The sequence below is a fragment of the Chiroxiphia lanceolata genome, chromosome 3 (genome assembly GCF_009829145.1).
Source record: "Chiroxiphia lanceolata isolate bChiLan1 chromosome 3, bChiLan1.pri, whole genome shotgun sequence".
In the NCBI taxonomy this organism is placed as follows: Eukaryota; Metazoa; Chordata; class Aves; order Passeriformes; family Pipridae; genus Chiroxiphia; species Chiroxiphia lanceolata.
Window position 1 is genome coordinate 5,734,968 of NC_045639.1, and position 26,321 is coordinate 5,761,288.

General features: G+C 43.0%; 2 long non-coding RNA genes across 2 annotated transcripts; both read left to right on the plus strand.

Moving 5' to 3' along the window:
* The first annotated feature begins 1,176 nt into the window (after positions 1–1,176).
* Positions 1,177–9,168, plus strand: LOC116784814. The gene is made up of 4 exons (XR_004356256.1): positions 1,177–1,224; positions 4,820–4,884; positions 7,111–7,339; positions 8,991–9,168. It is a non-coding gene; the product is annotated as an uncharacterized LOC116784814 (long non-coding RNA).
* Positions 9,169–13,965: 4,797 nt separating this feature from the next.
* LOC116784813 lies at positions 13,966–22,438 on the plus strand. Its single transcript, XR_004356255.1, has 3 exons — positions 13,966–14,101; positions 14,625–14,748; positions 22,292–22,438. It is a non-coding gene; the product is annotated as an uncharacterized LOC116784813 (long non-coding RNA).
* The last annotated feature ends 3,883 nt before the right edge of the window (positions 22,439–26,321 follow it).

The following is a 26,321-nucleotide window of genomic DNA, read 5'->3' on the forward strand; positions in this document are numbered from 1 at the left end:
TACATCCTACTAATGTCTCTGGCCACTTAGGATAAGTCAGTCAAGGGCCAAAAGAAAACCCCATCTGGCTCCCTGTGATTAATCTTTCCAGCTAGAACTGAGTGAGATGCAATTAGTAATCCCATTTTCACTTGTCCAGACTTCAAAAAGCCATCTTAGATGTTTTATTAGATGAGAGGGAAAACAATGAGAATCGAGCTTCCAGTTCACCGATGTTTTGTTAACTTGCAATGCTTTTAAATGGCTTTTTGTGACACACTTCATGTGTTATCATCCCTACAGTCAGTCATTCATGAAATATTTTGGGGGTTTAGAGACTTTTTCTCACAGTGAGTCTCAAAGCACTTTACAAAGGAGTTCAGTCTCATTTTCTGAGTTATACTGAGGCATGAAATGACCTGCAGGACATCAACAACAGACCCCGACGTGGAACCTGCATCTTCTGACCCCACATTTGCAGCTACTGAACATTATTCTCAGTTATCTGCTGCACTGAGAAGTCCCAATAACAGCTGCTGTTTCTTGCTCTCTTAATGGAAATCTGGCAAATAAATGCTGTCTGTGGGAGCAGGTTTGTTATATCAGTACGAAATATCCAATTCTCTGGGAGCCAAAGGAGGATTTCGTCGGAAAAGACTGCTCACAGGAGCTGGTAGGAACACATCTAAGGGTGTGCTCAACCAACAAGAGTTAGTTTTGCTTTTCCCTTGCACTGTTTTGTTTGAACATGTCGCTGTTTAATATGCCAGTAAGGAGTTTGGGAACTGACTTCTGTGAGATAATCCGGGATTCCTGGCCTTTGACACACGACGTGGCTGTTGAAATCAAGGTCACAGCTTCCCCCTGTGTAAAACAGCAAGGCTTGACTGGCTGAGGTGGAGAAGTTTCAGCATATGTGTAAGCCGAGGTTTTGCCTAGGGGAGTAAACTTGGATTCAGTGTAAGGGGGGTTTAATCTATTAAAACCACTTTTAGATTCAAAAATTAATTTGTTTGATCAATAGACTTTTCTTTTTCCATTTCCAGTCCCCTGGCTGAGCAATCTGTCAGGATATCGATGCCATAACTTATTTACACACTTTGCTAAATCCTCTAAATGCAATATTTGACAACTCATTTTTCCCTTGCTCATTCCGGGCTTATCTTTGCAATTGTGCCCGATTGAACACTACTGAAAAATACAGAAATGTGGAGCCAGACTGGTACCAAGCAGTTCCAGGATAAGGTGAGGTGCCTGCTGGCCCACTGCATAGTTCTGGCTCATGCTTGCCCACTTCTGGTTCCATACATTAACTGTGGCCCAGTGAAAAGAGGGTTCAAGAGCAAGCCTTGAAGCATGTTTTACCATCATTTACACCTTTCCCACTCCTATGGAGAAAGGACTTGATTATTATGATTATGATTATTATTGTTGTTGTTGTTGTTAAAATTATGGAAGAGTTGATATTTTGAGGCAGAACAGAAATTCTTTGCAATATATGAAAAGGCTCATTATTGTCTCTACAAAGTATCAGCTACTGTATTTACCATTAATGTGACATACTCATGCAAAATATTTTCCCAGGACACCACTGATGATGATAGTAAAAATACTCAAAGCAATATGTGAAATAAAACAGCCCTAGGTCTCAAAAGTGATCTTGCAAAGCCCAGTGACATTATAATTGCATAGCACAGCAATGACTCTGACTAGAGGGAAGAAGCAGGCAGCAAGTGAGGGAGGAGAACTATTGTACGGCATGGAAATCCTGGGTAAAATCCTGAATGGAGTTTTGCTATTGATTTGAATTGCTTTTTTATTTGTTTTAAGGGTAGTAGAAGACAAGTAGAGAGGAAAAAAACATGGAAGTGTTTGAATGTGGAACATTTGCTTTTACTATCTGGGATTATGGATTTATATTCTGTTCATTGCTTCTGTGCTGTTCTACTGCTCCCTGTTATATCTGTCTGTGTGCTTTTATATGTCATTATCTGATGGGCTTTAACAAAATATGTGAACTTAGGAACAAAAACCCAAACAAAGTCCATATTTGCTCTTGCTAAATCTTATCTCTTTAATATAGAAGGGTAATCATGAACATGACCACTGTGTTTAAATATATTCCTTCTATCTCTGAAAATTATAATTTATAATTGGCTTTTAACTATCTCCACCACCACCAAATCAACATGTATAAGTATTTTCTTCTGCTTTATGAAGCTAGAGGCTCTGCAGATCATAAGGTAGATTCCTATCTCCCAAAACACTTGTCACTTCAATGCTCCATCACATCGCTGTGGATAGAATTAGTTTTTTCCCACTTGCAACTCAGTGGGAAAATCTTTCCTGGATCTCAGCGAACGCCCCAAGCCAGGGCCTGATTTGGCAAGGTCAGACTGAAAACATCTCTCCACACTTACTTAAAGCAAGGCACGGCTCAAACCCTGCTTTGTCCAGCTGTCAGAAGGCTGAGGTGGGAAGTTACTTCAGCCACAAAGACACAGAGATTGATCAACTAGAAATACATCCATCGGAACTCGGGAGCTGAGGTGTCTCGGGATCCTTCCCTCTGGGCTTTTCAGCAACCATCCCTGCCAGAAATACAACAAACACCCATTCTTTTATTAGCCCCTTTGGTATCTAATAAGACTGGGTTTGACAGCTCCAGCTTCTGGATTGCTGCTGCAGCAGCCTGCTCTGCTTGTACGCTCTCGAGATAGGAGTCTGTGGGGGCAGGACCTGTTAAACACGGGGACATTGGCACAAAGGGGCTCGCAAGTGTTTCCTCTTCGGTGGGAGCTGGGAAAGAAAATTTAGTTGTACTACTCTACTGCTCTCGTGAGTCCAGGGGAGAAAACCCATGAGGATAATTTAGAGACAGATAATTTAGGAGTTCAGAGCCACTGTGTCTGTGAGAGAGCAAGGCTTCTTCTGTCTTGCCCTGCTTACCTTTAAAAGGTTCAAAATTTAAGCCTTTACCCCTCACAAATCCTGAAACCTGAAGGAGTAAGAGCAGAGCTTGACCATCTGTTCTTGGGCAAGAATCATAGAACACTGAGGAAATTGTGTTTCCTAACGTGTGAACTGAAGAGTTGAAGCAGGAGTGAAATAAATAGGAAATTCTATGAAAACCCATGTGCAGAGAATTTTCTGACTAGCTGCAAGAGACTACCAAAATGGGAACAAATTTCCACTTCCATCTAGCTTTTGTACAAGTGCTAGGGCATAACTCAGACCTCTATTTAGATAAGTGGAGTGATGAACTGAACTTGTGCCACTTTGAGTCAGGAGCAAGAAGAAAACCCACCAAAATTATAAAAACATATGGTTAGGACTTTCCTCCCTCATTAAAAACCCCCTAACCTCAGCGACCTTGATACAGAGAACTTCTTTCTCCTTAACCCCTCCAGTTTCTCATCCAGTCTTCAATCCTTAGGATGTGCCCTTTGCCTTCATCCTTATTTCTTGGACAATCAGACCTATTTCTTTTTTGCCTCTGGGGCAAATTACCTCAAAATATTGGCACTTGGGAAAGTTGGATGGATTTGCTTCCAGAAGGGAAGATGCCCAGATAAAAAGGAAATGTTTTTGAATGTAGTCTAATTATCCCTGTTTCTTTTTTAGTATCTCTTGCATTGTTTCATACAGAATTAGCCCATTTCCAGAAATATTTAATGACCCCATTCTTATTCTTGAATGGTTTTATCTCCAAGTCTGTAACTTGTGTTTTGGGTACTCCTGAAAACAATTGAACTCTGGCTCCTTTGAGACTGCTTTATTCTGGGAAGATCACCACCAGACCCACGAGAGATGGGGGAAAGCCTGAAAGTGCTACTTCACAGTGGCATTCTTTATAACACTTCCCCCAGTGGCAGGCTTGCAGCAGTGTTTAACACACACACAAAAAAAAAAGGTAATTAAGACATTTACATCAATCAGAGCAGCTAATCAGAACAAAATGCTGATTTCTGTCTCCTGTTCTGTCTCTCTTTGGATGGAGAATAGTTGCTGATATGTGTGCTGGACTTCTAATCCTTTAATGGGGGCACAGGCTTTTGAAGACTCCCTCTCAGAGGTGCTATTACCAAATATATGCTTCTAATTTAACTTCTCATGCCGTATTACAGTAGCCTGAAGCAATTTTAGGTGTTGGGTTTGTGAGAAAAGCCCAATGTTGATGTTTATCAGATGACCTTTTAAAGGGTAATGTGGGGGTTATCCATTGGCATGATTAAGACCATATGTAGGTGACTTTTCCCAGGCATTTCTTCCCGCTTTTCAAAATCCCATCTATTTTTACCCAAACTCAACCAGGTACCTTTCATCTCTGGTATGTTCATGGGCATTACAAGATGAGATTGAAGCAAAGTGTTTACTCCTTTGGAGTCAGTTTTGTTAGAAAAGTCAAGAAAATTTCCATGTGTAAGTACCTAATGTCAACACAACACTGTTGCAGATAAACCTCAACTTTATTTTTGAACATTTCAGATGTTCTCAGCAGTTTTTCCTTTTTCTTCTCCCCTCCATTGTCTCTTTTTACAAAGGCTTCTCAAAAGACTATGAAGAAGTGACTTTTCTCTGTGAAATTCAGCTTTTAGTGTTCACGAGATGACCTTGCAGGGATGTCCTGCTATGAAGCTGCTAGAAGACAGGGTTTTTGAAGAATCCATTATCTCTGTCACAGAGAAGACTGTGAAATTGTTATTTTGCTGCTTTAGAAGCTCAGTATTTCACTCATGGCTCGTCATGGGAGAGTCCTTGCTGAAGACATGTTGCTAATGTTTCCTGCAAGAATTGAAAACATACTGTTATCAAAAATTGTGTTTTGTTCTTTTTCCAGACAGATGATCTTTGTGTTACTGGATCTCTGCACCACCAACTGGGATTGAAAAAAGAGATGGTATGGTGAGATTCACTGCAAAGCAGGGTTCAATACCGGTGGAGATATAAAGGAAAATATGGTGCTTATATGTGAGGCAAGGAAGTAGGCACAGAGGCAGGAATTCACAGCAACTATGAACCCTTTTAGAGGAGCAAATAAGGCAAGTACCTTATGAAGTCTTTAGGTGTAAAAACTGCCCTTAAAAGGACTTTTTCAAAGGATCAGGACTTCTGTTCTTGTAAGTAGCTTTCACAACCCAGTATTTTGAGATAAGGTTACAGCATGGATTGTCTAAAATAAATGCATCTTGGAGCAATTCAGTCTTTAGCAGCTGGTGATATTTTCTGCCCTAGATTTGTAATTCATTATTAGGAAGTACTAATTACTCCTCTATCACCATCCACACTGCTGCTGAGACATTTTAGGAGATGCAATGGAGAAAAAACTCAAATGTTGTGTATGTGTGGCCTTCAGAAAGAAATTAAGGGAGAAGTAGTATGTGTGATACCAAATACTAAAGGTACTAATAATGCAGGAAAAAAACCTTCAATCCTGCTGATTATTGGAGGTTTTTTTCCTAAGTATCAGATCCTTCCCAAAGTCTGGTTTATGTGAAGGTAAACTGCAGTCAGACTGAAATTCTTGTACTTAGTATGAGGTGTCACAGTGAAATGTTGGGACTGTGACATAAGATATCAGAATCAGGGAGGCCTGGCTCTCACTTCCACTTGGAATGCTATGAACTAGTGCTGTATTTACATCAGAAGATGAAGCACCCATTTCCCTGGGGGTAGGATGATTGTGTCTCAGGATCACATGCTGTTTCAAACCCATCATGTATCACGCTGGGGTTACTGAGGGCTCAAGCCACCGCTCATCAGACCCGCTGTGGCAGCTGATCCTACGAGCCCTGCGCATGGCAAGTGCAAAAACTCGACTTCTTCACCTCTCCTCCCCTGTGGGGCAAAGCCAGTGGCACGGCTGGCATGTCCTGCAGGCTGAGAGCTGTGCACGTGAGCCGTCACCACCGCACGGCCAACATGCGCTTACATGTTAAGCCACAGGAATGTGATTATGAGGCAGAGCTTTTCATCGGCTCCTACTACAAAGGCAGAGTGCTGCCCCATTGAATTCAGGGGCAAAACTCCTCTTGGCTTGGACATAGCCAACGTTTCACCCATCTGAGCGAAATGCCAGCCAGCCTCTGAGCCCCCAAGCCTGGCTGCAGAGGGTGCAGTTCATGACTTGCCTGTTCCAGAGGATGGGGAAGCTTTCAGATTTTGGAGGAGTTTGATCTCAGCACAATGACCACAGAGGCCAGCAGGCAAGTTTTGCCTTTTCCATGGCAGTAGCTGCTTATCTTAGAAAACATTACACAGGCTGGGGCTTGGCTGGAGAACACTTACGGATCTCCCTTTAGCCCAAATATATGAATTATGTTCAAATGGCTTGGGAATGGCTTGTCCATAAATTCCTGTAATAACACTGAATAATACTATCTCACCAGTTGTACCTCTCTCCCTGTTTGTGCTCCCCCAGTAGCTTGCAAAAGCTATCAACATCAAATTAAGGGGTGGGATTTAGCATGGGGATTTGGTCTTCTTAATGTGAAAGAGGGCTTTGAAAAACTCAGTCTTAGCAAACAGCAGCTAATAATAATGATAACAATAATAGAGATAAGCCAATTCATATCTCCCCACCCAAAATATTTATATAATGAATTTGTTAATTGTATTTTATCTTCTTCTGAAGGGTGGGTTGGTAGCCTTTGCTTTGCAGCAGACCAAGGGGAGCTCTCATGCAGCCTTATGCCAAGAATATGTGTTATTTCATATTCTGTTATTTGCTTTGGGTTTAAGGTGGTGAGAGGAAATTCCCCAGCAATCAGCCCTAAGTAGTTTTGCAGTGAGCAAGTCTTTCAGTGCTTGAACATTGTTTAGCAGACAAGGCAGGGAAGTAAAAACCCCTTTATCTGCCTTTTATAATTCAGACATTTGCCACATATCTAGAGAGAAGCATTAAAAAAAAAGAAAAAGCAAGCCCAAACATTCAAGTGTACCCAAATTAATTCCGGTGTCATTTTATCTGCCTAATTGGGCCTAAAAATAGCCTGTGGGAAGGAGAACCAGCAGCCTTGAATGTCTGAAGCAATTTGTATCAATTATTTCCCAATGTACCAGTTTCAAGTGAAAGCCCTTGCCTGAGTGCCTCCATTAGCCAGGTGTCAGAGCTCTCTGTTTTCATTCCAGGCTTTTCTCTGGGAACAGGGTGTGTGTGTGCACCAAAAAGCACCAAGGAGGAACTGGAGCCTTGGCGGGTCCAGGAGGGTGCCCAGAGCAGCTCTGCAAGCAAAGTTAGTGCCTTCACTCCTCTGTCATCACCAGTCCCTGAGAGCAATCACCACCCACCAACAGTTCCTTGAGATAAGCCTGAGCCAGCTGGGAGAAGAAAGCCTTTGATATTCCCCTGCCTTGCTGAGTAAGTATTCCATAACAATAATACTTTGAACTTTTACAGCACCTTTTCATACCAGGGTCTGAGTGCTCCACAAACATTCATTCCCCAAGCCTCATACCACCCATTCGAGGAAACCTTTTTTTTTTTTAATTGTCCCACTTTTTAGGCCAGATCTTCCAAAGAGCTCAGCGTCCATTGTGCCTGCACTAGAGAAATTATTTTCTTTGTGCAAAAGAGTTGCAGTGTCTAGGTTCCACTTTAGATGCCTGTGGCAAATATCAGTAATGCTTCCCCAACTCCTGCCCCAAAATGTTTGCGCCTTGGACTTCTGCAGGTCTACAAAAATAAAACTCAAAACCTTGTAAACTGCTTCTCTTCTGTTTATAACCCACAGGAACCCTCATGAGCCCCTGATGAGAAATTTTTGACAAAGCAAAATTTCATCACCACCCCCCAGTTTCACTCAGACTTTTCTGTTTTCTGTAGCCATAATTTTTTTAGCTGATGAACAGCATTACAAGAAATGCAGATATATTTGTTTTGTTCTTCAGAACTATCTTCTGTGGTGCTATTCTGCTTGGAAACAGAGCAAGAACATACTTGTCTCAGACACAGACATACAATAGATAAATAAAAAGGGAGATGCTGCTTCCCAGATAGGCATTGCATTGTGCTTTGCTACAGCAGGCAACAGGATTAAACTTTGATTTTCATCTCCTGTCTGCTTTCTCAGTGAGAAAATACAGTCAAGGCCAATGCTGGAGTTGATCTATCTCTATGGAAAGTTGATTTTAAAGTAGTGCCAAATGTCAGTGAAAAGTCACTGTTAAGGTTTCCACAGTAACAGTAACAGAATCTTGTAGGGAGGGTGAGTTAAGAGTGCACTCTGCAGCCCAGAGGATAACAGAGGTGCCTTCCAGTTACTGGTCTGTTTGGGGAGTACACACATTTTAATTTCTGTACAGCATTCACAGTATTTAGCTCTGCCCCCTGCCCCTTCTCTGGCCAGAGCATCCAAAGGGTAAAGCCTTTAAGCTTTACATGGGACACAGCATTCAAGTCCTACTCCAAAGTAGAACAATCCTCTGATGCCTTCAGCTCTCATTTCTCCTGATGCTACTGAAAATAATAAATCCCTTGGCCTGTTTAATTTTTGGGCACTGTAACTATGTTAGTTGGAAATACAGTTATCACTTTGTTCCTCTTCCCAAAGTCTTTGGTCATTCAAATCCCATGAATTTGAAGCAGATAATTCAGACACTTTTTGCAGTGACCCTGATCTCTTAAAATTGAAAAGTAAACTTCAAACATACAGTTGCTTATCCAAGCCCAGCTTCTAATCTTTTGAGATTTGCCCATCACAAATCATAAGTGCAATGTGGATAAAAGGGGGAAATGCAGAGCAATAGAGCCAAGCTAAAAGCTATCAAATATATCATCTCTTTGAGTAAGGCTGGAATAACATGGAAATGGGATATAACCTGTTGATTAGTTGAACTTCCTTTAACATGTACTCCTGGGAAAAGAGAGAGACACTGAAGACTAAATTAAAACAAAAAAAAAAAAAAAAAAAGAGAAAGACAGAAGAAACAGAATTGTTTGAACAGTCTTTGAACTGCTGGAAAGATGTGCCCTCCAAATCACTTTCTTAACTTTCCCTGTAATTCAACAGCTGCATTTCTCACAGCTCACATCTCGGAATGGACCAGCAGAGGTGACTGGGCATGAAAGAATAACACTGATGGAGGGTGTGTGTGGAAGGTGCTAATCTTTTGCCATGTGTATAGGTATGTAATCACTTAGCAGATAATCTCAGATTCTGAAAAGACAGCCATTCATTTTAAAACAAACACCAAGCTCGCTGTTGCCAGGAAGCTCTGATCAGTTCATAATTTAGCTTTAGCTCTCAAAAAATCCTCATCGTTAAGGTGAAAGGATGTTGAATTTGTGTAAATCAGAATAACCCCAAGTTTCTTGCAACTCAGACTGCAGCTGAGCATCAGTGTTCTCTGACTGAGCTTCTCTGTCACTGCCACCAAAAGGTGACTCTCTTCCCTCTGGACAGTCAGTGCATCAATAAGGCAACCAAAGGTGAAATGATAGAAATCAATCTGCCTCTCATTAGTGGGATGAATGGAAGCATTCCAGGGAGAGGAATCAATAAAGGGGTGAGGAGATGTGTTAAAAGAGGGATTGAATAAGGAAGTTAATACTTTTTCAGAGAGTTGAGAATAAACTTTGGAGGACTTTAGGATAACGGTGTCTCACATGAGCAGTGTGATGTACATTCCGAGTATAAACCTTGCTGGATAAAACAAGTGCAGGCTCCTAAGTGAGGTAGGTTCTTTTATGTTTTTTGAGATTTCAGAGGGTTTTAAAAATGTTTTTTAAACATTTTTCATATAGTGAGGACAGGTGTCTATAGGTGTGCTGGAACTGAGCCACTGAACTCGCACAGACGTTCTGTAGACACAAGATGTATTTGTGTGTTTATGTTGCCTGAGCTCACACACACAGGCCCACACAAATAGCATGAAAGCCACTCATACATATTTATTTCCCTTTTTACTACTAAGTAGAATATTCATTGCTGTATTTGTAGCCCAAATTACTTGCAAGGAGGAAAAAATTATTTGTCTCTAAGCGGAAATAGAGATGAGGAAATTCTACACTTGGGATGCAGTGAGAAGTATATTATTGAAGTGGTTCTGGAACAGCAAGTGTGGACACAAGAAGGGGTCTGGCTGTGCTTCTGGGAAGCCACTTCTCCCAGGCCAAGCACCTTGCATTTCTCACAACACAAATATGGCATTTGCTGCTTTTGGGCCACAGGCCAGCTCATTGCAATGCAGTGCTCCAGAGAGGGAGGCAAGGCAATTTGCCACAACACCTTTTCCATCTTGCTGCCTTAGCTCACTGCTGCACTTACAGATGGCCAACATTTGTGTTGTAGACATTTATCTTGCAAAATAGAGACTTTTGTATAAGAAGTATTTAGTGCAGCAAAATATTTCCCTTAAATTTAAATTTTCATCTTGTTTCGATTTTTAGAAAACATTTTGAAATTTCAGATGTTGTTTTTTCTCCTTTTTGTCACCTTCCTTCTGTCTCACAGCCTGTTTTCTGAACACAGTAGATATTTGCCAAGGTTGAAGGATTCACTCTGTGTGGGGGGGGTCATTTTCTCTTTTTTGTTCCCACTTATTATTTTTCTGATTATTTAAAGCTTTGCCTATACTACTAGTGCAGTGCATTCAAAGTTTGACTAGCACAGGTTCTCAGCATCCTATCACACCTCTCCATGAACTAAGTACAAGACAAAAGATTATATTAGAATCACCTTTTTTTTTCTTCTTTACCTGAACTTTGTAAAATTAACCAAATAGACAAAAAAATAGGTAAGCATTTCTTAAAATTTGGACATTGAGGTTTTTCATGAGTCAGTGGCAGAGAGAAACTAATATTGGGAAAGAAACAGAAGTGAAAAATTTTACAAATCTTTTGGGTGAAAGAATACACTTTGTCCCAGTTTGAACTCTGAAATATAAATTACTTCAAAATGAGATGAATCTTTAGATGATTCCACTAACTGTGCCTTGAACACAAAAGTTGAGAGTAAGGTCTTGATGGGCTTTGAGTGAAAAGCAGCACTTCAAGTTCACACAGAAACAAGAAACCTCGTCTCTTCACACTTGGGTTACATCCCGAGTGAGACTGAAACAAGCAGCTTTCAAACTCCTGGTGAGCTGGAATTTCTGAGAATATTTTCTTATGAATACACCAGAACATGTTGCTTCTAAAATAAAGCCTGTTTCCTCAGAGCTCCAGATCCCTGGGCCTGCAGCAGTCCTCAAGGAATCAAGATGCACATGCTTTGCTGCTGAGTGTATTTGAGATGTCCCAGTTTATTTTTTGGCAGGACTCATTGCCAGGCTCAGTGCAGCGTCTAGAAATCTAGATGAGATCTTTCAGCACAGTGAACCTGTATTTTACAGCTTAACTTTGCTTTCTCAAAAAAAAAAATGGAGTGTGTGGACTTTGCTCCTCTCTGCTTAGAGTATCCAAGATATTTGTTTAAAGATTATATTAGAGATTTTGACTGATTTCAAGGCTCTGATTCCTACATGTCTCATGCTTTCTGCTTGTGGGTTCAGTGTTTTGTAGTGACACAAACTATTTCAGGTCCTGCAGAAGTACTATGTGAAAAGAGATGGATTCTGCATGTCCTTCTGAAAGGTTTTTAATATGAAGGAAAAAGCTTGTTACGAGAAAGAGAATATGTGGGGGATGACAAGTAATTATTCCCACAGAGTAAAAATGAGGTATTTATTCCCAAACAGAGAAGTGCATCAGCTGTTTAACTAGAAAAGTTCATATTTTTATGTGTGTCTTGCTAAGACGCTCGTGGACAAAGCTTTTTGAGAGCAGTTCTAGAAAGCTGCTCTTGCATTCCTTAGCATCCAGACGATGGTTTTACACCATGTGTACAAGGCGATTAATGACCTCCTCTGCCATATTTTAATAATTTGCGGCTCTTATGAGCAGTTGGTGGGTTTTTTAGCCATCCACGTGAAGGTGGGAGAGGCTGCCAGTGGCCATGGTCACCCACAGCCACCCAGGGCTGTGTGTGTGCCAAGCACAGGGTGGTCACTCTGGTCACCCTGCCAGGAGCAGCAGCAGCCGCAGAGCAGCACGGGAGGAAACGCAGAACAATCAGCAGGGAAATCCAACCCACAATAACAAGCTGGCCTCCACGAAAAAGAAAGGTCACTGCTTGAAAGCCACTATTTGAGAGGAGGGGGGAGTTGAAAAAGAGTGAGCTGAGTAGACTCAATGCCTCTGTGGTTCCAAGGAATTCCTTTTTTGTAAGGAAAACAATGCAGCAGAACGTTGCGGATACTTGCAGTGCTTTCGAGGCAGTAGATTAATTTATTTTTTTTTCCTTATAGAAAGTAAATTGGAACTGCTTCCATAAACAATAGGCACTGGCTACGTAAGAAAGTGGGAGCTTTTTGCAGAGATTTAAAAATAACCAAATGTAAGGAGCGCATTGGCAAAACGTTCTGTTTTCCCAGAGTAACATGGAAAACTCCACACAGCCTCAACATTTGAGGAAGAGAAAGGCTACGAAAGCAGATTGGGAGACATAATGTGGTAAACTTCAAATCTGCCAGATTTTGTTTTCAAAGCCAGTGTTTGATGATAGGTTACCTCATGATGGGAATTGCATCGCAGGCTTTGCCAGCTTTTTCCCCAAACATTTAAAATCTTTCAAAACATTGTTCTCCACTAGACCAGTTTATTCCAACAAATTATACTACCATGTGCTGTGTCCCAACTCAGTCTGGTGCTTAAAGCTGCCCATAACCGAATATTCAATAATTCCAGGCAAACATCATGGCTTGTTGTGCTCATGCCCTGGCACAGGGTGTAAGGACACCACACCAATAAAGTACACTCAAAACCCCCAATGCATTAACCCCAGAAGCTTTAACTTTTTAAAGGCATTTACTTAACTTTTTTTTTTTCAATTGATAAAGATAAAGCAGTGTTGGTGGTGTTACCTGATTCCTGACCTCTCTGATTACACCAGTGCCAGCATTACAGTGCAGCAGTCCCACTGCTGCAGAGGATCCTTGTACTGGGAAAGCTTATTTGATTTTTCTGGATGAAAATAAGCTGACCAGTATGCCCTAGTACACTGGCTTTGGTAAAGAAGATTTGGTCCCTTAAAGCAGCATTTATTTGTGTGTCGGCAAGTCTCCAATGAGTTAATAGTCATAAAAATGTCAGTATTACAGCCAAAAGGCCTTTATTATCAGATAGATGTTGAGGAGAAAAAGACACTGATATTTCTGTGCTGGCTATCTTTGTTGATAAATGCAAGTTTAATTACTCTCTATAGCTTTCATTAGGCCTAAGTGGCTGTATGCTTCTTTATTCCCTTCTCCCATCAGAAATATAACATTGCTGAGAAGCAGTTGAAATTTATAGGTGTTTCAGGATCAGTGTCTACCTTTCCTGTCCCTTCCAGTTGTGCCTCAGTCTGCATGTTCTAGTTTTCCTTTGACTTTTGTAATTGAACATCTCGGAAGTTCAGAATGATTATAAATTACTTTGGGGATACAAGGTTTGTCCTGTGAAGTTTTCTGGCAAATTGCTAGTTTTCAGCAGGGAAAAGCTCATGATAACTGAGCTCTGAACCTATTCCATCAGGCTTTAAGCAGAGTAAAGACAACTGTAACCTGGTTTCTTTATGATAAACCTCAGAGAACAGGGTAAGTAAAGGGATTCAGAGCCACGTCCCTCTGGGGGGTTGTTACACTGCACAATCAGCATGAATCCTGACCTTTACTGCTCTCCTGGGTAGAACAACTCTTAAATTCAAGATCAGACCCTTTGTTCTCCTCAGGCCAGCCCTGAGGGCTTCTCCGAGGGTCCCTCCCTCGGGACTGTGGGATGGGCACACACCTAGAGCCTTCCTTCTTGAGAAACAGCAGAGAAGCTGGACTGTACAGCTGCTAGCAGAAAATTTGGGTAGGATTGCTGTGGCAAAATTTGTGATGCAAGTACAGGCTTCAGTGGTGATGCTGACACTGCCAAAAGAGCTCACTCACATCTCTTGCAGGCTGCTGTGGCATCAAAGGTTGCCTGTGCTGATGGGTGTGTGCAAGCCAGGAAAGTGGAATCAACTCTGGACCAGATGAAAACCTTCTCACAGCATGGATGGAGACTGGGCCAACCCTGGCACATGGAAATGGACCTGTGCAGCTTAAAAGTCAGGTAAACTGTCCAGAGTGTGTGCTCAACATAATAAGGTGGCCTTCAGGTCTTCAGGGCTAATTATTCTTGCATCTTCAAAGCTACAACCTCAGCCCCCCCTGCCATGTCTTGCACATTAGAAAACCTGCCAGGTAATCCAGTTGGTGTGAGGAAGGGCTGCAAGGAGGGAACCATCAGGAAAACATGAAGATTTCAATAGTTTCTGAGTCCTGAGGAATAGGAAGGGGTACTTGAGCTAAGCAATAGAAAGCATGGTCATAGAGAGGCTGGGATGTTATGATTTAAGGTAGCTTTGGTGAGTAATTGTAAAAGTGGGATAAAGAGACAAATAACTCTTTATGTAAGACATGACCTGGGGCATCATGCCAAGCTATCACTTCCAGATTTGGAAGGATTTAGTGTTTTGTATGGCATGATGGAAACTTTTGAAAAATAAGGTTTCCCCTGCAGTGCAGGTGAGTGACACCTGGAAGTTTGTACACTGCCATCTCTGTATAGCCCTCCTTCCCTCTCTGCTCTGTAGGCACAACACAGCAGCAGCAGCAGCAGGAAGAGGAGAATTTGTCCCAGTGAATACACAAGCTGTATGAGGATATCTCAGCAGGCAGCCTCTAAGCTCCAGCAGGACCCAAGGATCCAGGATCCAGGTACTCTCAAAAGCTTGGATTGTAATGACTGAGACCTGAGGACCCAGCATTGTTGGAGAACAACAGTGATTTCCAGCCATCTCTTTTGTCTCACTTCCAGTGCTTAATCAGTCTAATTACTGCTGGGCCTTTGCCCATCCTGTTGTGAAATGCTTCAGGGGTTAAAGAAAAACAGCAACAACAACAACAAAAAAAAGATCAAACTGTGGTCTAAACCTCAGGAGGAAGAAGGCATCTGTCAGGACAAGCTCTTACCAGAAATGGTATAAAGAATCCTTGTTTACTGAATCTTTCAAGTCTGTAGCTAGTTCAAAGACACCTCACAGTCCTCCTCATTAGAGGAGCAAAGGAATAGAAAAGCCCTCAGTCTAACTCATTAAAAGCAGCAGCTTTGTGTGCTGTGGTGTGGCAGGCTTTTGTAGGTTGGATTTTTTTTTCTTTTGCATCTGCTAATGGTAAAGTTCTTTCCAAAGTGATAATTCCACCCCTGTATCGAAATGTGAGCAAAGGGGAACCTTCTGTATTGGACTTGGATTTATTCACATATTTTGTAAACAGCTTAAAGATAACACACTCAGCGAGTGAGTGTGCCAGGAGTTACCATGAGTGATAAAAGATCTTAAGGCAGTTAGAAGGCAGTTTTCTCTTCAACATACTCATTTTTCTTGAAGAATCATGTTAGAGCAGAAAAGAGTTACAATAGCATTGCAGTTCCCTGCACAAAAAATACCCAGGGAAGTGAAACAACGGCAGAATGGTGGCATTCACCCGCACCACAACTGAGAGCATCAGTTGAGGGAAGAGGGCTGAACATTGCAGCAGCTCCTCCATTTATCAAAAATGGTAATAATGACAACCAGTAGCCTCCTTTTCCAGAACACTGAGGTGGGGTTGAGGATAATAACCTGGAGGGGCTTGAAATTTCTTGCAGCTAGGTCTCCTCCTGAGCCACAGCTGGCAGGACACCTCCTGCACCAGGGTGGTCTCTGCTCACTGATCTCAGTGAAAACTAAATCAGGTACAGGCACACTGCAAAATTCCTACTTTAGATCCCACTGAAGCCCAGCTTTGGTTCTCAGGCATTTCTCCCCCCTCCCATCTGTGTCTTGTATTGTTTCTGCAGGGGGTTCATTATGAATTAATTCTTTCCACTTTTTTTCATTTCCAAAGAGAATCAGTTGACGTTCACAGCCTCTTCAGTGCTCCCCAAGCTTCATATTACACCTGAACGCTCATTTTCACTGCCTGAAGGTCTTTTCCAACCTAAATGATTCTGTGGATCTGGCCTGTACTTCAGCTTAAGGGAAAAGCTACACATTGATTGAGTTTTGGAGGAAAAGACTGGATCCTTCAGCTGTAAATTTATCTTGTGTTACGTCTTCAAGGTTCATTCATATTATACTTTGCAAATGACAAAACAACATTGCTATTTAATAAAAACAATAGTGCTCTCTTAATTTTGATGGAAAAACAATGGTACAGGGGTGATGATTGTTAAATACAACTCCCACATCTTCCCCAGGGCCTGGGCAGAGCGAGGTGGAGCTTGGCTGTGGAGTCTCCCTGATCCTTCCATGGATATCAGCATCTGCAGCACCTGGCATCCACAGCAAAACTCTTTCCTCCAGAGGCCAAGAGCTGAGTCTATAATTTCAACCAGGGTAATCACTTTTCCGAGGCAGTAACAAGCACTTCCCAAGAGCAGCTGTTTAAGATGGCTCAGAAGCAATGACAAGAACATGAAGCCATGAATCTGGCTTCTGCACATGGCAGGGAAGAGACACCTTTTGATAAAACATCACTGGACACTTTGTATTTTTAATTCTTCTCATCTGTCTGTGCTCCCACTCCAATCACCCCTTGCACTATTATTCTGTAAAAAGATATGTAGGAGATAAATTATGCCTGCTCAGGGAGAAGAGATAGATTTTTTTTTTGGTTGATTAAAATGCAGCAGGTATGTTTTAAGCCCTGTAAACACACCAAAAGCTCCAGAGTTTGTACTGAAGTTTTCTGCAGGCACTGATTTCTTCTGCACTTCATATTAACAGTGCCCTGGGGTACCAAGTAGGCACAGTACTGGGAGTGGAAGAAGTAGATCTGGAAGATGCTTTGGGTAAAGCTCAGAGAGGTTTTTTGCAGCCTTCAAATGCTGCCCTCGCGCCACAAACTGGTCTGCTGTTGCCATCTGCTGGAAACATCCATTATGGATATTTCCAAACACAGTGAGCAGGAGTGTATCTGTTCTTATTACAGAAATACTTGAGGCTGTTTGTGCTTTCTAAGACAGGCTTTGTTCCCCTGTAGGTCCTGTATGATCTGCCAAAGAACTATGTAGGCACCAGACTTAATGTACAGCGAACACACAGTTCATGGGCAGAAACTGATTTCTTACATACTCACACCATGCTCTGCACAGTGAAACATCTTCAACCAAGACCAGTGTAAGAGCAAAGCCATTCTTCCATCAAATGTCTTCAACTATAGAGAAATATTACCCTTCCAAAGGAAGTTATCCTTCCTCTCTGTTGCAATTCTTCTGTTTCATGGCATCATAGAATGGTTTGGGTTAGAAGGGACCTTAAAAACCACCTAGTTACGACATCCCTGCCCTGGCCAGGGACACCTTCCCCTCACCCAGGCTGCTGTGCAATGCCCCCAGGCCTGTTACTTGAGTGGAGCAATCCCTGTTGTCTGTGCATGTTCACATGGAGACCACACAAAATTTTACACAAGGAAAAGTCCTAAAGATCCTGTCCATCCTGACACATTAAATCTAGAATTTATTTCTATTTCTACATTGCTTACAGTTATTTCTTTCTCAAATTATCATGCCTAGAGAAAAATATTTCTTCAGCCTGCTCCTATGGGATTTTCAGAAGCATTGGATATAATTTTCTTTTCCCTCAGATATCTTTTCCTCACAGCAGGAGTCCTCAAAAATCCTTTCCTTTTCTTAAAGGTTCTGTGGCTAATCATCCTGTACAATTTAAGAGCACGTAATATAGTGGCACAGGCGAAATCTCTCCTTGCTTGCAAGCAGCCTAAAGACAGAGAGGTTGCTGGTTGCCACAGGCATTCTTAACACCATGTCATCAGGCCCCAATCTAATCTATGAGGTGTAATTGCCATGGCATTAAATCCGTTGCTGGTGGCTGATCACCTCCAGCTTGCAGGATTACATGACTCTGAGCTGGAGCTAACAAAGGCAGGAAGGGTTTAGAAAATGCCTCTGCTGCTGACAGGGCTTTAAAGTCTCCTGCTCATGGTGGAAGTCAATGGGGTGTGAATATCTCCCCCCAAAGGTGAGAACAACGGGACCCCTGACTGCACTGCCTCTAAGATATACTTACACTGCCTATAAACTGTCCTGTAATGTGCCTTTGAATTCCAGAACAAGGGATGTTTAAGGCATAAACCCTGGCCAGAGGTGCTGGGGACTGTTTCAGGTAGCACAGGGGATTGTCACTGCCATTTTACCAGGAGGAGAAGGTGTAAAGGCAAGTTAGCCCAGACCTAAGACGGTGCTGGCTATATTCACTGGCTTCTAGTTGGCTCAGCATGGGGACAGAAACAACTTGCACCTTTACAAGCCTATTTATTATTTAAAGAACCTCTATTAACATTTGCTAGCAGAATTAAGCATCTTCAATTACACTGAATTAATTTTCAAATGAACGTACACATCCACTGTGGCTTGTAGGACTCCTAGTATGAGGGAGCAAAGACTCTGCAACTTCTCTGTGCCATCCATATTTTTACTTGATGTGAAAGTTGTACTGTTGTTATTACTAAGGCATGTCCCCAATGTGTCTCTTATTATCTTGCCATTTGTGATGCCTGAGGTTGGCTTATCCTAGTTAGAGTTCTGATGTAGAGGAGCTGAATTGCCAACTCATATGGAAGTTTGTACTCACTGTGGGGTGACTTATCCTATCAAATTCCTGTCACAGATTACTGTGGTTCTGCTCCACAAAGACTGACATGGCCCCATTGTTGGCAATTCTTCTTTCTGCAATAAAATACATAAAAAATATTGTTCATATTATTTAAAAAGACTGTTTTTAAAGCTTTAAAAAGTAGCTAAAATCATGTCTGAATGCTAGAAAGACAAGGAAAAACACATATGATACTGCTCATTCTTTGTATAATTATTTTTCATTCAAGAATGTCCTGATGGGGATGTGCTTTTACGTATTTAGGGACCCTTAGAGGTTTTCTTCTCCACGCGCTTTTGAGCCCCCCCCCCCCCCTTTAGCCTATGTAAGCTCTTTGTGTCCACCCCATCCTCCAGCAATGCCTTCCATAGGCCTCCAAGCCATTTCAGGAATAATTGTGTCCTTTTTTTTGCTTTGAACTCTGATCTCCTGACTTGCTACCCTGTGTTCTTACATGAGCAATGATGGTGAACCTCTTGGCTTTCCTCCTTCTTCCTTTATTCAGCTGGTTGTTTTTAGGGCTTTAAAACCATGTATTTTGTCTTCTCGTTGATGGTAAAACCAAACCCTTGCAACATCCGTGGAAAGATGAGCATCATGGTGTTGATCAGACCAAATAATTCTTTCAACTCCATTTTATCATTTGTCCCCAGAATTTGCCAGTCCCCTTCTTCAGCTTCCCCACGTCCTGGGGAGCCACCAGAGACCTCACCAAGGTAGTGAGCACATACTTTACCTAAACTGTGAAAACAGTTGACCAAGTCCACAATTTTTGTTTGCACACTTATCCAACATGCTTTTGATGGCTCTGTTTCCCCACACTGAAACTTTGTAGCATTGGAAAACTCTTGTGGTGAAAAATTCTTCCTTCAGGTGTTTGCGTCTCTGCAAAGTAAGCATTAAGGAAGATAGTGTAGCTCTCTCACAGTCGACATCTCATCCTTTACAGCATCAGAGGCACAAATCTGTTTGTGTGCCCAGCTCTACCGAGTTCACAGAATCATGGAATGGTTTGGGTTGGAAGAGCCCTCAGAGAACATCTTGTTCCAGCTCTCCTGCCGTGGGCAGGGACACCTTCCACTAGACTAGGTTGCTTGGAGCTCCCTTCCAGCCTGGCCTTGAACACTTCCAGGGATGGGGCAGCCACAACTTCTCTGAGTAACCTGTTCCAGGCAGGAACCAGTGGAAGAAGAAACCCCTCCCCAGCTGGAGCAGAGGCCACTGCAGCCTGTGCAACCTGTCACACAGCGTCCGAGGCAGGAAGGCCCTTTCCATTAAGTAAAAGATCTTCTGCAGGAAAACCAGAACAATGGAAAACCAAAGTAGCTTTCAGCTCTCCCAGCAGATTTGGGAACGAACTGAAGGAGGAGCAGTGCTGGCCCGGTGCCACAGCTCTGCAGGCAGTGGGGATGAAGAAGCTGTGATAACGTGTCTCCTCAGCTGAGTTTAAAAATAAGACACTCGCTTTCTTGTTGTTTTTTTTCAAGCATTACATAAAAGTTCCCCTTAGAAGGCCAAAGGCAGCTGTTTTCTTAGGCCGAGGAAGTCATGAAGAGGCAAAGCAGGCAAAAACATCAGATAAGTCTGGATAAAAAACTTGGCTAACCTATTTTTCCCCCCTCCTGAACAGCCAAGTTCGAAGCACTCTGCAGAGCTCTGCCTGGGAGGAAAAGCAGAGCCAACCACTGAAAAATGATATCTGAGCACTGGTGAGGACCACAGCTCTCCCTGCCTCCATGCAGGAACTCCCGAGGTTCCGTTCCCTGTGGTGGGAGTACTTCTTCTCTCATCCAGGCAACCCAGAGACCTTCTAAGTAACAAGCAGATAATTTTAGGTAACAAGACATCTCCCAGTTAAGAAACAGTAGGAAACGGCCTCAAGTTGTGCCAGGGGAGATTTAGGTTGAATATTAGGAAAAATTTCTTCACTGAAAGGGTGGTCAGGCATTGGAACAGGCTACCCAGGGAAGTGTTGAGTCACCTTTAAATATCCCTGGAGATGTTTAAAAGATGTGTAGATGTGACACTTGGGGACATGGTTTAGTGGTGAGCTTGGCAGTGCTGGGTTAATGGTTGGACTCGATGGTTTTAGAGGGCTTTTCCAACCTGAACAAACCTATGATTCTAAAAAGCCTTGACCCCTGGCAGCTCTAACATGGCATGTGGATGTTGACAAAATGAAGCTTGTGATAGACACTGAAGGTCCCCGTCCCACAGGGAGAGGACAAGCCACTGTCACCTGCAGAGAGGGTCTTGTCCCCAGGCAGCATGGCAGGAACTTTATCCCTCCCCGGGGCTCTGGACATCCGCCCTTGTGTTTCCCCCTGGGGATCCTGGGAGAGAACAAGGTCCACCTGAAAGCTCCAGGGCTTGCCGGCTTTGGGGCTTTGCACTTTGCAGTTGTAGCGCCTTGTCACAAGGTGGCAGGGACGTGACACTGCCTGGCACGCTTCCGTCCTCACTGCTCCTCAAATCCTCACTGCTTTCCTTCTTACCCAAAAGCATATGCATTTATCAGCAATCTTCCGTCTTTTCTTTAAAACTGTCCTTGGAAGAGTTCAAAGGGAGGGTAATTAGTTATTTCAAAGCTTAAATATTTTACCTGTTTGCACTGAAGAAAAAAAGAAACTGCTTTGCTTCCTTCTGCCTGGAAGTCATGGTGATGTGGGGAAGTGAGGAAGGGGTGGCCTGGGTCAGCCTCTGCTGAGCCTCAGCTCTGGCTGCTGCTGCTTTCAGGTTCAACCCAAAAGCTGTGATTATTAAAAAGCAGGCAGCCCTTCTGTCCTGAGTCACAGGGATCATTTCTTCCTAAATAACTGAAGATGGTAAATTATTCTTGTAACTTCAAAAGAAAAATATTTATACACCTCTCTCTCTCTCTCTCTCTCTATATATATATATATTTCATTTAATGCAAAAGAAATCTCAGCAATATTATATTTGCTCTGGCTTCATAGTAGATGCTTAACTTTGGCCTTCTGGAAGCAAATGTCTGTACAATTATAGGACCAATTCCTTTCATTTTAGGTGCTTCCAACAGTAATCTTTTACCCTTTCACACGCTAGGAATTTTGTGATTTTACTACTCTGCTCTCTCAAGGGTGTTGCAGGCTGTGTGGCAAGGAGTGAAACCTTTGTCATTGCTCATCAAACATTTTCTTGCAGAATTCTACCTGCAGTGATAAAATTAGATTTGTGTTAATAAGCTGCTAATAAGCACCAGGTAATTATTTAGTTTATCTCTAGAGCCCCAGCTGATCGTTGTCTCCTTGTGCTTGTTTGCCTGGCAGTCTGTAGGGACAGGGGATTTTCAGGTTTTTTAATCTGCTGTACATGCAGGGAGAGATTACTCAGCTGTCACTCTGCAGAAAACATCCCTATCATGCAGCAGGAGGTATCCATAACAAATTGCTGACATCCAAATTCAGCCCTGCACAAATGGATGTGTAAGATGCCTGCTGCTCCCCACATCGAAACCAGACCATGGAGGCTCAAAGGCATTGACACAGCAGAAGGAAACGAGCAGAAAATTACCCAAGTAGAGCAGGTACCATTAGAAAATAATTATTTCTGAGCTACTGTTCACAAATATTTTCCCCTTTCAGCACAATGCAGTGGCCCGAGAAAGGATTTTTGTGGGTCAGTTGGATGTGTTTCCTGCTTCATACTGAGGCTCTGAGATGGACCCAAGGTTTACACTTCAATTTCTGGGAACAGAAAGTAATCAGAAATTTTTCCAGCTATCTAAAGCACAGACCCACGGAACCAAGTAAGTCTGAGCTCCTACATGCTTATTATGAACCTTGAGGTAAGTGATGAGTGTGTATATTCCCTTGCAAGCTTGCAGTTTATTTCAATACACATAAGGAAACCAGTTTGAAGTTCAAGGCAGGCTCTTAGTTGGGAGGGAGGGAGGAAAATCCTTTCTTAACATGTGGCAATTCATCTGTGGAACTTGTCACTGCAGAGCAGTGTCAAGACTGAAAATGTAATAAGATGTAGATTGAAATGGAGAAGCTGACAGGTGACAATGTGACAATCTAATGCACAAGTGCAGAAATATTTGCTTTTTGGTTTGGTTTAAACTCAAAGTTTATGGAATTTGGGAATGAGATGGCCTATCTATCTTCTGAAATAAAAGCTAGGTGAACCTCAAGATGAATTGGTTTCAGATCAGCCCGTCAGGGTGTTTTGTTTTGAGAAAGTAGGGACTCTTCCTTCGATTGTTTTGTGCTGTTTTCTAACCAAGGAATTTGACAGGGGCTTGTGCAGTGTTTCAACTGAAGTAAATAAATGTTTTCCAGTGAATGCATTATTAGACTGAAAAGTTCCATTTGTCTTCAGTACAGCTTGATCATACTGAAGGGGAAAATATAAAATAGCAAGGGCTGTTGGATTGCCCCAAGCTTCCACAGTTGGGAGTTAGGTTAAACTGGTACACAAGTTCTTTCTGCCTTAGGGAAATGCCTTTCATCATCCTTTACCTTCAGGAACAAGGAATTGGATGTAAAATATCCATTCCCAACTGCCACTTCTCATGTTCCCAAGACTGCTGTGTAACACTCCTTGTGGGCACCTCCTGGGTGTCTCTGTTTTGTCTCTTCTTTTGGCAGCTTTTGGTCACAGCTCTCAGAAGTCCCCAGGTTCAAGGTTGAACACCTTCAAGTCAGGTGTTTAACATCAAACTGAACTTCCATGAGAAAATCCATCCCAGCGCTGAATCTCCTGCCAGGGAACAGCCTCCAGGTCTCATACAGGGCTCTCGAAGGTGATTTAAGCTCCTGACAAATGCACATTTGGGCAGAATGGCCCACCACACCTCCTGGAACAACATCAAAGAAATTATCAGGGACAAGCAAAGATCTGCTAAAATCTCCATCTTTCGTGATGTTTTGCTTTTTAGTTTTGACCATGACAAACTCCTCCAGTTGACTGCAGATTTCTCACCAGCCTGGACACACTGGGGTAATACTGGAGGAGAATCTGTCCTTTTACCAAATTCCTACTCTTTGCAGCCAGGCTTGAATGCCGAGACCTGAACTTTATGTCAGAGCCTGTGTGATCTGTTAGTCAGGACAACTGATATTTGAAACACTGTGCTAAGCTATCACCAACCACATTTTTCTCTGGTTCCTGGGAATGCTGCTTCTCTGGCTGTTCACAGCCATAGCAACTGGAAAACAGACTCTGTAGGAGAAAGAGCATCAAAGAATCCCCTCCGACAGTAAAAGGGAGAGGAAAAAACATATGATACAGAAAAGAAAGGAGCTATTCAGGGTCAGGCTCACATCCAGTTTTGAGGGAGAGATTTTCCACTAGAGGACAGAGATAGTCCAGGGTAAGAATAACAACAAAGTCCATAACGCGATTTGCCTTGGTGCTTTCTGCCATAAGCCTTTTTTTTTTTTCTTTCCCCCACACTTGCCTCCCACCCACAATTTCACACATCAGATTTTTGCAGGTACCAGAGCAGCTGAGAATCCTGCTGGGAAGTTCAGTGCCCTGGACAGACAGACGGCTGTGCTGGGTGTGTTTATTTCCACAGAACAGCTTGTCAGTTTAACAAAGACAGAGAGAAAAACATGTCACATCCAACCACCGTGTGTCTGTAGCACATTGAGGGGTATCTCATTGCTCTTTTCCATTGGCACTATAGGTTTAGCCCATAGCTCTATTTTCACACTCCTAAAGCTGTGTTAAAATCATCAAGGGGTCAGCCACGAGCCTGCACTACTAAGTTTACCTTTAAACATAGGCTGTCTTGTCTCCTCCATCCCATAAGGATGGCAAAAGCACCTCTAACAGCAGCCCACTGTTTGTGTGTGCAGAATGCAGGAATGGGCACCAACAAAAATAAAGGTTCAGAAAATAAAAATGCGCTTTTTGTCGGAGATCCTGTTGCCAAGTCCCAGCCTACAGCTGTTTGCAGCTGAGAAGTGAAACTCTGATGATACAGTTTGTGATAGAAAAGCTGTCAGACCTTCCATTTTAGCCACTTTTTGTTCACCCTATACCAAACACAGTGATGTGTCTGCTCCATTTAGAAAAGGCATTGCCTGAGCCATTTTCTTTCAGGTATTAAAAGAGGAAAAGTGGGAGTGTGCAGGGCCTGGCTCAGCAGACCCCAGGCTTTAGGCAGCTGTAATTCAGCACTTCAGCAGATCACAGCAGTGCCATGTTAAATCCAGATGGGGCTAGAGTTTGGGCTTCAGAGGCTGGGGATGGGCATGGAGAGAGGGATGGATGGAGGGATGTTGGGCAGCATGATGAGGGCAGGTCTGTTGCCATCACGGAGATGTCAGCATGAGCCTGGTTTAGAGTCACAGCTGCTGCACCATTGCCAATATTCTCTGTCCCTCAGAGGGTGGGTATATCCAGGCTGAATTGCTCTCTGTTGAAATCCTCACATCCCTTATAATTCCTCTGAACTGACACTTAGCTATTTTTCTACCAGTCTTCCTCTGTGCTTTCTTATTTGCCCTGAGGCATCTCACCTGGATGCTCTTCAGAAGAGATGCACACTCCATACAGCCAAACAAGGCTGTGGAGAGCACAGGAATTTTATAACCACAGGGAGTGGCACACTCAGCCCTCTGCCAGTGTGGCAGAAGGTGGCACAGCCATGTCAGACCCACCAGGCAGTGTTTTACACCAAACCCTTGGCCTTTCAACAACCTCAGTGCCCCATGGGGTGGTTCAGTGGTGGAGTCACAATCAACTCAGGCTTTGGGTGAGGAGCGTGGTGGGAATCGGACCACTGACCTGATCCTTAGGAGCAGTAGTAGCTGCCTGTTTTTTTAGGCTCTCATCATCTGGGGACGAGTCCAGCCATGGGCAACATTGCAGGACAGGCATGGAAGTAATTTACTTGAGCATTGTTGCGTTGATTGTGTTATTTCTCCTTTCCTGCTTGGATTTTCACAGCTGTTATAGGAAAAATATTGGGTTTTTTTCACAGGCGGGGAAACTGGGACATGGAGATTTCTCTGCCAAATGACAGGATCTTACACCACCCCCCCAGCCCCACAGGCTGAAGCAGCACTGCAGCAGCAAGGCAAGCTCAGGGGTGCGTGGGGCCAAGAGCACAATCACGTGCTCAGCATCTCTGCTCTGTGAGCAGTGTTTTGTTTGAGCTGTTCTGCTGTTGCTGAATTAGTCTTCTCTTTCTTTCAGTTTTAATTAGAAAGCCTGGTGGGAAAAGCTCTGCAGGAGCTCCAGTCACAGTTGGCCAGTCTCCTGGCTGAGTGAGCTGGGACCTGGCTGAGGGCAGGACCTGCTTGCAAGGAGGGGCTGCCAAGACTGAGCTGAGAGGTCTGTTTTGGAGGCTCTGCTCTTACCCAGGCTGTGCTTCGGCCAGGAAATGAAAGGTAAAATCTGGGGGGTTTTGCTGCTTTGGGTGTTCTGTGTGATTTCTAGCCTTTATATGAGAAAATCTAATATCACATTTCTTAAAAAAAAAATCAAATTCTAATGTAATACTTTGTTCATGCACAGGGGGCAGTTGAGAAAGGCTGCTCCTCGGCTTTTATCTGTGGGTTTTTCTGGTAGTGCTGCAGGCCAGGTGCTGGCTGTGCTCAGCACTGTGGGATAGCCTGGCTGTGGTTCTGTACCAGCTGGAGCGTGTGGAATCCGTGT